At 39.9% G+C, this 10,273-nt stretch overlaps 6 non-coding genes across 6 annotated transcripts; all 6 read left to right on the forward strand.

The window, feature by feature from the left end:
* Positions 1-53: 53 nt before the first annotated feature.
* On the forward strand, positions 54-126 carry trnar-ucg. Its single transcript has one exon. It is a non-coding gene; the product is annotated as a tRNA-Arg (tRNA).
* Positions 127-2,121: 1,995 nt separating this feature from the next.
* Positions 2,122-2,194, forward strand: trnar-ucg. Its single transcript has one exon. It is a non-coding gene; the product is annotated as a tRNA-Arg (tRNA).
* Positions 2,195-3,723: 1,529 nt separating this feature from the next.
* Positions 3,724-3,797, forward strand: trnai-aau. Its single transcript has one exon. It is a non-coding gene; the product is annotated as a tRNA-Ile (tRNA).
* A 3,839-nt stretch (positions 3,798-7,636) lies between these two features.
* On the forward strand, positions 7,637-7,710 carry trnai-aau. The gene has a single exon. It is a non-coding gene; the product is annotated as a tRNA-Ile (tRNA).
* A 517-nt stretch (positions 7,711-8,227) lies between these two features.
* trnai-aau lies at positions 8,228-8,301 on the forward strand. Its single transcript has one exon. It is a non-coding gene; the product is annotated as a tRNA-Ile (tRNA).
* Positions 8,302-9,056: 755 nt separating this feature from the next.
* trnar-ucg lies at positions 9,057-9,129 on the forward strand. The gene has a single exon. It is a non-coding gene; the product is annotated as a tRNA-Arg (tRNA).
* Positions 9,130-10,273: the final 1,144 nt, after the last annotated feature.

The raw sequence follows: 10,273 nt of genomic DNA on the forward strand, positions 1-10,273 counted from the left end.
TTCTGGAACAAAGTTTGTTTTTTAAAAAAACAGAAAAAATATATCAAATACATGACCATGTGGCCTAATGGATAAGGCGTCTGACTTCGGATCAGAAGATTGAGGGTTCGAGTCCCTTCGTGGTTGAAAGCTCTAGGCTGACTTGAAGAACAATGATAGAACCACACCTACTCCTTACAAGCAATGTGAGTGCTGCAATGAATTTAACCTCCCCAGACACCAAGCTGGAAGGTGATCACATAGGACTAAACATCCAAAATGGATCCATTGTTTTTGTTCTGGCCACATTGTTTTTGTTCTGGAACAAAGTTTGTTTTAAAAAAACAGAAAAATATATCAACAACAGGTTGGAGAGCTCAGATGGCTAGAGCGTGGTGCTAATAACGCCAAGGTCATTTTGGAACAATGTTTTTTTAAACTGAAAAAGTATAACTAAAACAGGTCGGTTAGCTCAAATGGCTAGAGCGTGGTGCTAATAACGCCAAGGTCATGGGTTCAACCCCCATACTGACCAAAATTTACTCTCAACCAAATCCACACCTGATGTAACATCCAAACCTGCTCCAGTTCTGACCTGGTTTACTTCAAAACCAGAATCTTTAATAAACATCCAAAAGAAGGTAGGTCAGCTCAGATGGTTCCAGCGTGGTTTTCACCTGGAAGGTGGTCACACCTGACTAAACATCCAAAATGGATCCATTGTTTTTGTTCTGCCCCTGATGAATTCTGGAACAAAGTTTTTTTTTTTTTTTAAACTGAAAAAGTCAGGTGGTTCTGTCCTGGTTTACTTCAAAACCAGAATCTTTAATAAACATCCAAAAGAAGGCAGGTCAGCTCAGATGGTTCCAGTGTGGTTTTCACCTGGAAGGTGGTCACACCTGACTAAACATCCAAAAAGAATCCATTGTTTTGGTTATGGCCACATTGTTTTTGTTCTGGAACAAAGTTTGTTTTTTAAAAAAACAGAAAAAATATATCAAAAACAGGTCGGAGAGCTCAGATGGCTAGAGCGTGGTGCTAATAACGCCAAGGTCATGGGTTCAACCCCCATACTGACCAAAATTTACTCTCTACCAAATCCACACCTGATGTAATATCCAAACCTGCTCCACTTCTGTCCAGGTTTAATTCAGGATTTGAGTTTGTTAAAAACATCCAAAAGAAGGCAGGTCAGCTCAGATGGTTCCAGCTTGGTTCTCACCTGGAAGGTGGTCACACCTGACTAAACATGACAACAGGTCATACCAAAATTTACTCTCTACCAAATCCAAACCTGCTCCAGTTCTGTCCTGGTTTAATTCAGGATTTGAGTTTGTTAAAAACATCCAAAAGAAGGCATTCCAGCGTGCTTCTCACCTGGAAGGTGGTAACACCTGACTAAACATCCAAAATGGATCCATTGTTTTTGTTCTGCCCCTGATGAATTCTGAACAAAGTTTGTTTTTTTTAAGAACAGAAAAAATATATCAACAACAGGTCGGTTAGCTCAGATGGCTAGAGCGTGGTGCTAATAACGCCAAGGTCATTTTGGAACAATGTTTTTTTTTTTAAAACTGAAAAAAATATAACTAAAACAGGTCGGTTAGCTCAGATGGCTAGAGCGTGGTGCTAATAACGCCAAGGTCATGGGTTCAACCCCCATACTGACCAAAATTTACTCTCAACCAAATCCACACCTGATGTAACATCCAAACCTGCTCCAGTTCTGACCTGGTTTACTTCAAAACCAGAATCTTTAATAAACATCCAAAAGAAGGTAGGTCAGCTCAGATGGTTCCAGCGTGGTTTTCACCTGGAAGGTGGTCACACCTGACTAAACATCCAAAATGGATCCATTGTTTTTGTTCTGCCCCTGATGAATTCTGGAACAAAGTTTTTTTTTTTTTTAAACTGAAAAAGTCAGGTGGTTCTGTCCTGGTTTACTTCAAAACCAGAATCTTTAATAAACATCCAAAAGAAGGCAGGTCAGCTCAGATGGTTCCAGTGTGGTTTTCACCTGGAAGGTGGTCACACCTGACTAAACATCCAAAAAGAATCCATTGTTTTGGTTATGGCCACATTGTTTTTGTTCTGGAACAAAGTTTGTTTTTTAAAAAAACAGAAAAAATATATCAAATACATGACCATGTGGCCTAACGGATAAGGCGTCTGACTTCGGATCAGAAGAATGAGGGTTCGAGTCCCTTCGTGGTTGAAAGCTCTAGGCTGACTTGAAGAACAATGATAGAACCACACCTACTCCTTACAAGCAATGTGAGTGCTACAATGAATTTAACCTCCCCAGACACCAAGCTGGAAGGTGATCACATAGGACTAAACATCCAAAATGGATCCATTGTTTTTGTTCTGGCCACATTGTTTTTGTTCTGGAACAAAGTTTGTTTTTTAAAAAAACAGAAAAAATATATCAACAACAGGTTGGAGAGCTCAGATGGCTAGAGCGTGGTGCTAATAACGCCAAGGTCATTTTGGAACAATGTTTTTTTTTTTTAAAAACTGAAAAAATATATCAAAAACAGGTCGGTTAGCTCAGATGGCTAGAGCGTGGTGCTAATAACGCCAAGGTCATGGGTTCAACCCCCATACTGACCAAAATTTACTCTCAACCAAATCCACACCTGATGTAACATCCAAACCTGCTCCAGTTCTGACCTGGTTTACTTCAAAACCTGAATCTTTAATAAACATCCAAAAGAAGGTAGGTCAGCTCAGATGGTTCCAGCGTGGTTTTCACCTGGAAGGTGGTCACACCTGACTAAACATCCAAAATGGATCTATTGTTTTTGTTCTGCCCTGATGAATTCTGGAACAAAGTTGGTTTTTTTAAACTGAAAAAGTCAGGTGGTTCTGTCCTGGTTTACTTCAAAACCAGAATCTTTAATAAACATCCAAAAGAAGGCAGGTCAGTTTTCAATCCAAACCTGCTCCACTTCTGTCCAGGTTTAATTCAGGATTTGAGTTTGTTAAAAACATCCAAAAGAAGGCAGGTCAGTTCAGATGGTTCCAGCTTGGTTCTCACCTGGAAGGTGGTCACACCTGACTAAACATGATGGCTAGAGCGTGGTGCTAATAACGCCAAGGTAATTTTGGAACAAAGTTTTTTTAAAAACAGAAAAGATATATCAAAAACAGGTCGGTTAGCTCAGATGGCTAGAGCGTGGTGCTAATAACGCCAAGGTCATGGGTTCAACCCCCATACTGACCAAAATTTACTCTCTACCAAATCCACACCTGATGTAATATCCAAACCTGCTCCACTTCTGTCCAGGTTTAATTCAGGATTTGAGTTTGTTAAAAACATCCAAAAGAAGGCAGGTCAGTTCAGATGGTTCCAGCTTGGTTCTCACCTGGAAGGTGGTCACACCTGACTAAACATGACAACAGGTCATACCAAAATTTACTCTCTACCAAATCCAAACCTGCTCCAGTTCTGTCCTGGTTTAATTCAGGATTTGAGTTTGTTAAAAACATCCAAAAGAAGGCATTCCAGCGTGCTTCTCACCTGGAAGGTGGTAACACCTGACTAAACATCCAAAATGGATTCATTGTTTTTGTTCTGCCCCTGATGAATTCTGGAACAAAGTTTGTTTTTTAAAAAAACAGAAAAAATATATCAACAACAGGTCGGATAGCTCAGATCGCTAGAGCGTGGTGCTAATAACGCCAAGGTCATTTTGGAACAATGTTTTTTTTTTTTAAACTGAAAAAAATATAACTAAAACAGGTCGGTTAGCTCAGATGGCTAGAGCGTGGTGCTAATAACGCCAAGGTCATGGGTTCAAACCCCATACTGACCAAAATTTGCTCTCTACCAAATCCACACCTGATGTAATATCCAAACCTGCTCCACTTCTGTCCAGGTTTAATTCAGGATTTGAGTTTGTTAAAAACATCCAAAAGAAGGCAGGTCAGCTCAGATGGTTCCAGCTTGGTTCTCACCTGGAAGGTGGTCACACCTGACTAAACATGACAACAGGTCATACCAAAATTTACTCTCTACCAAATCAAAACCTGCTCCAGTTCTGTCCTGGTTTAATTCAGGATTTGAGTTTGTTAAAAACATCCCAAAGAAGGCATTCCAGCGTGCTTGCTTCTCACCTGGAAGGTGGTAACACCTGACTAAACATCCAAAATGGATCCATTGTTTTTGTTCTGCCCCTGATGAATTCTGAACAAAGTTTGTTTTTTAAAAACAGAAAAATATATCAACAACAGGTCGTTTAGCTCAGATGGCTAGAGCGTGGTGCTAATAACGCCAAGGTCATGGGTTCAACCCCATACTGACCAAAATTTACTCTCTACCAAATCCACACCTGATGTGACATCCAAACCTGCTCAAGTCCTGTCCTGGTTTACTTCAAAACCAGAATTTTTAATAAAGATCCAAAAGAAGGCAGGTCAGCTCAGATGGTTCCAGCGTGGTTTTCACCAGGAAGGTGGTCACACCTGACTAAACATCCAAAATGGATCCATTGTTTTTGTTCTGGCCACATTGTTTTTGTTCTGGAACAAAGTTTGTTTTTAAAAAAACAGAAAAATATATCAAATACATGACCATGTGGCCTAATGGATAAGGCGTCTGACTTGGATCAGAAGATTGAGGGTTCGAGTCCCTTCGTGGTTGAAAGCTCTAGGCTGACTTGAAGAACAATGATAGAACCACACCTACTCCTTACAAGCAATGTGAGTGCTGCAATGAATTTAACCTCCCCAGACACCAAGCTGGAAGGTGATCACATAGGACTAAACATCCAAAATGGATCCATTGTTTTTGTTCTGGCCACATTGTTTTTGTTCTGGAACAAAGTTTGTTTTTTAAAAAAACAGAAAAAATATATCAACAACAGGTTGGAGAGCTCAGATGGCTAGAGCGTGGTGCTAATAACGCCAAGGTCATTTTGGAACAATGTTTTTTTTTTTTAAACTGAAAAAAGTATAACTAAAACAGGTCGGTTAGCTCAAATGGCTAGAGCGTGGTGCTAATAACGCCAAGGTCATGGGTTCAACCCCCATACTGACCAAAATTTACTCTCAACCAAATCCACACCTGATGTAACATCCAAACCTGCTCCAGTTCTGACCTGGTTTACTTCAAAACCAGAATCTTTAATAAACATCCAAAAGAAGGTAGGTCAGCTCAGATGGTTCCAGCGTGGTTTTCACCTGGAAGGTGGTCACACCTGACTAAACATCCAAAATGGATCCATTGTTTTTGTTCTGCCCCTGATGAATTCTGGAACAAAGTTTTTTTTTTTTTTTAAACTGAAAAAGTCAGGTGGTTCTGTCCTGGTTTACTTCAAAACCAGAATCTTTAATAAACATCCATCCAAAAGAAGGCAGGTCAGCTCAGATGGTTCCAGTGTGGTTTTCACCTGGAAGGTGGTCACACCTGACTAAACATCCAAAAAGAATCCATTGTTTTGGTTATGGCCACATTGTTTTTGTTCTGGAACAAAGTTTGTTTTTTAAAAACAGAAAAATATATCAAAAACAGGTCGGAGAGCTCAGATGGCTAGAGCGTGGTGCTAATAACGCCAAGGTCATGGGTTCAACCCCATACTGACCAAAATTTACTCTCTACCAAATCCACACCTGATGTAATATCCAAACCTGCTCCACTTCTGTCCAGGTTTAATTCAGGATTTGAGTTTGTTAAAACATCCAAAAGAAGGCAGGTCAGCTCAGATGGTTCCAGCTTGGTTCTCACCTGGAAGGTGGTCACACCTGACTAAACATGACAACAGGTCATACCAAAATTTACTCTCTACCAAATCCAAACCTGCTCCAGTTCTGTCCTGGTTTAATTCAGGATTTGAGTTTGTTAAAAACATCCAAAAGAAGGCATTCCAGCGTGCTTCTCACCTGGAAGGTGGTAACACCTGACTAAACATCCAAAATGGATCCATTGTTTTTGTTCTGCCCCTGATGAATTCTGAACAAAGTTTGTTTTTTTTAAGAACAGAAAAAATATATCAACAACAGGTCGGTTAGCTCAGATGGCTAGAGCGTGGTGCTAATAACGCCAAGGTCATTTTGGAACAATGTTTTTTTTTTTTAAAACTGAAAAAATATAACTAAAACAGGTCGGTTAGCTCAGATGGCTAGAGCGTGGTGCTAATAACGCCAAGGTCATGGGTTCAACCCCATACTGACCAAAATTTACTCTCAACCAAATCCACACCTGATGTAACATCCAAACCTGCTCCAGTTCTGACCTGGTTTACTTCAAAACCAGAATCTTTAATAAACATCCAAAAGAAGGTAGGTCAGCTCAGATGGTTCCAGCGTGGTTTTCACCTGGAAGGTGGTCACACCTGACTAAACATCCAAAATGGATCCATTGTTTTTGTTCTGCCCCTGATGAATTCTGGAACAAAGTTTTTTTTTTTAAACTGAAAAAGTCAGGTGGTTCTGTCCTGGTTTACTTCAAAACCAGAATCTTTAATAAACATCCAAAAGAAGGCAGGTCAGCTCAGATGGTTCCAGTGTGGTTTTCACCTGGAAGGTGGTCACACCTGACTAAACATCCAAAAAGAATCCATTGTTTTGGTTATGGCCACATTGTTTTTGTTCTGGAACAAAGTTTGTTTTTAAAAAACAGAAAAAATATATCAAATACATGACCATGTGGCCTAACGGATAAGGCGCCTGACTTCGGATCAGAAGAATGAGGGTTCGAGTCCCTTCGTGGTTGAAAGCTCTAGGCTGACTTGAAGAACAATGATAGAACCACACCTACTCCTTACAAGCAATGTGAGTGCTACAATGAATTTAACCTCCCCAGACACCAAGCTGGAAGGTGATCACATAGGACTAAACATCCAAAATGGATCCATTGTTTTTGTTCTGGCCACATTGTTTTTGTTCTGGAACAAAGTTTGTTTTTTAAAAAAACAGAAAAAATATATCAACAACAGGTTGGAGAGCTCAGATGGCTAGAGCGTGGTGCTAATAACGCCAAGGTCATTTTGGAACAATGTTTTTTTTTTTTAAAAACTGAAAAAATATATCAAAAACAGGTCGGTTAGCTCAGATGGCTAGAGCGTGGTGCTAATAACGCCAAGGTCATGGGTTCAACCCCCATACTGACCAAAATTTACTCTCAACCAAATCCACACCTGATGTAACATCCAAACCTGCTCCAGTTCTGACCTGGTTTACTTCAAAACCTGAATCTTTAATAAACATCCAAAAGAAGGTAGGTCAGCTCAGATGGTTCCAGCGTGGTTTTCACCTGGAAGGTGGTCACACCTGACTAAACATCCAAAATGGATCTATTGTTTTTGTTCTGCCCCTGATGAATTCTGGAACAAAGTTGGTTTTTTTTTTAAACTGAAAAAGTCAGGTGGTTCTGTCCTGGTTTACTTCAAAACCAGAATCTTTAATAAACATCCAAAAGAAGGCAGGTCAGCTTCAATCCAAACCTGCTCCACTTCTGTCCAGGTTTAATTCAGGATTTGAGTTTGTTAAAAACATCCAAAAGAAGGCAGGTCAGTTCAGATGGTTCCAGCTTGGTTCTCACCTGGAAGGTGGTCACACCTGACTAAACATGATGGCTAGAGCGTGGTGCTAATAACGCCAAGGTAATTTTGGAACAAAGTTTTTTTTTAAAAACAGAAAAGATATATCAAAAACAGGTCGGTTAGCTCAGATGGCTAGAGCGTGGTGCTAATAACGCCAAGGTCATGGGTTCAACCCCCATACTGACCAAAATTTACTCTCTACCAAATCCACACCTGATGTAATATCCAAACCTGCTCCACTTCTGTCCAGGTTTAATTCAGGATTTGAGTTTGTTAAAAACATCCAAAAGAAGGCAGGTCAGTTCAGATGGTTCCAGCTTGGTTCTCACCTGGAAGGTGGTCACACCTGACTAAACATGACAACAGGTCATACCAAAATTTACTCTCTACCAAATCCAAACCTGCTCCAGTTCTGTCCTGGTTTAATTCAGGATTTGAGTTTGTTAAAACATCCAAAAGAAGGCATTCCAGCGTGCTTCTCACCTGGAAGGTGGTAACACCTGACTAAACATCCAAAATGGATTCATTGTTTTTGTTCTGCCCCTGATGAATTCTGGAACAAAGTTTGTTTTTTAAAAAAACAGAAAAAATATATCAACAACAGGTCGGATAGCTCAGATCGCTAGAGCGTGGTGCTAATAACGCCAAGGTCATTTTGGAACAATGTTTTTTTTTTTTAAACTGAAAAAAATATAACTAAAACAGGTCGGTTAGCTCAGATGGCTAGAGCGTGGTGCTAATAACGCCAAGGTCATGGGTTCAAACCCCATACTGACCAAAATTTACTCTCTACCAAATCCACACCTGATGTAATATCCAAACCTGCTCCACTTCTGTCCAGGTTTAATTCAGGATTTGAGTTTGTTAAAAACATCCAAAAGAAGGCAGGTCAGCTCAGATGGTTCCAGCTTGGTTCTCACCTGGAAGGTGGTCACACCTGACTAAACATGACAACAGGTCATACCAAAATTTACTCTCTACCAAATCCAAACCTGCTCCAGTTCTGTCCTGGTTTAATTCAGGATTTGAGTTTGTTAAAAACATCCAAAAGAAGGCATTCCAGCGTGCTTCTCACCTGGAAGGTGGTAACACCTGACTAAACATCCAAAATGGATCCATTGTTTTTGTTCTGCCCCTGATGAATTCTGAACAAAGTTTGTTTTTTTTAAAAACAGAAAAAATATATCAACAACAGGTCGTTTAGCTCAGATGGCTAGAGCGTGGTGCTAATAACGCCAAGGTCATGGGTTCAACCCCCATACTGACCAAAATTTACTCTCTACCAAATCCACACCTGATGTGACATCCAAACCTGCTCAAGTCCTGTCCTGGTTTACTTCAAAACCAGAATTTTTAATAAAGATCCAAAAGAAGGCAGGTCAGCTCAGATGGTTCCAGCGTGGTTTTCACCGGGAAGGTGGTCACACCTGACTAAACATCCAAAATGGATCCATTGTTTTTGTTCTGGCCACATTGTTTTTGTTCTGGAACAAAGTTTGTTTTTAAAAAAACAGAAAAATATATCAAATACATGACCATGTGGCCTAATGGATAAGGCGTCTGACTTCGGATCAGAAGATTGAGGGTTCGAGTCCCTTCGTGGTTGAAAGCTCTAGGCTGACTTGAAGAACAATGATAGAACCACACCTACTCCTTACAAGCAATGTGAGTGCTGCAATGAATTTAACCTCCCCAGACACCAAGCTGGAAGGTGATCACATAGGACTAAACATCCAAAATGGATCCATTGTTTTTGTTCTGGCCACATTGTTTTTGTTCTGGAACAAAGTTTGTTTTTTAAAAAAACAGAAAAAATATATCAACAACAGGTTGGAGAGCTCAGATGGCTAGAGCGTGGTGCTAATAACGCCAAGGTCATTTTGGAACAATGTTTTTTTTTTTAAAAACTGAAAAAATATATCAAAAACAGGTCGGTTAGCTCAGATGGCTAGAGCGTGGTGCTAATAACGCCAAGGTCATGGGTTCAACCCCCATACTGATCAAAATTTACTCTCTACCAAATCCACACCTGATGTAACATCCAAACCTGCTCCAGTTCTGTCCTGGTTTAATTCAGGAGTTTGTTAAAAACATCCAAAAGAAGGCATTCCAGCGTGCTTCTCACCTGGAAGGTGGTAACACCTGACTAAACATCCAAAATGGATCTATTGTTTTTGTTCTGCCCCTGATGAATTCTGGAACAAAGTTGTTTTTTTTTTTAAACTTAAAAAGTCAGGTGGTTCTGTCCTGGTTTACTTCAAAACCAGAATCTTTAAAAAACATCCAAAAGAAGGCAGGTCAATTCTGGATGAATTATGGAACAAAGTTATTTTTAAAAATAAACAGAAAAAATATAACTAAAACAGGTCGGTTAGCTCAGATGGCTAGAGCGTGGTGCTAATAACGCCAAGGTCATAGGTTTAACTCATAGGTTTAACTTGTTCTGTCCCTGATGAATTATTTTGCAAGATGCATTAGTCTATTATAATATATATTATATATTATAGCTATTGTTTTTTCTTATGCCCTTGATGAATTCTGGGTTCAATGAGGTCATGGGTTCAACCCCCATACTGACCAAAATTTATTCTCTACCAAATCCAAACCTGCTCCAGTTCTGTCCTGGTTTACATCAGAACCAGAATCTTCAAAAAACATCCAAAAGAAGGCAGGTCAGCTCAGATGGTTCCAGTGTGGTTCTCACCTGGAAGGTGGTCACACCTCACTAAAGATCCAAAATGGATCTGTTG

Source organism: Siniperca chuatsi, linkage group LG24, assembly GCF_020085105.1.
Source record: "Siniperca chuatsi isolate FFG_IHB_CAS linkage group LG24, ASM2008510v1, whole genome shotgun sequence".
Lineage (NCBI taxonomy): Eukaryota > Metazoa > Chordata > Actinopteri > Centrarchiformes > Sinipercidae > Siniperca > Siniperca chuatsi.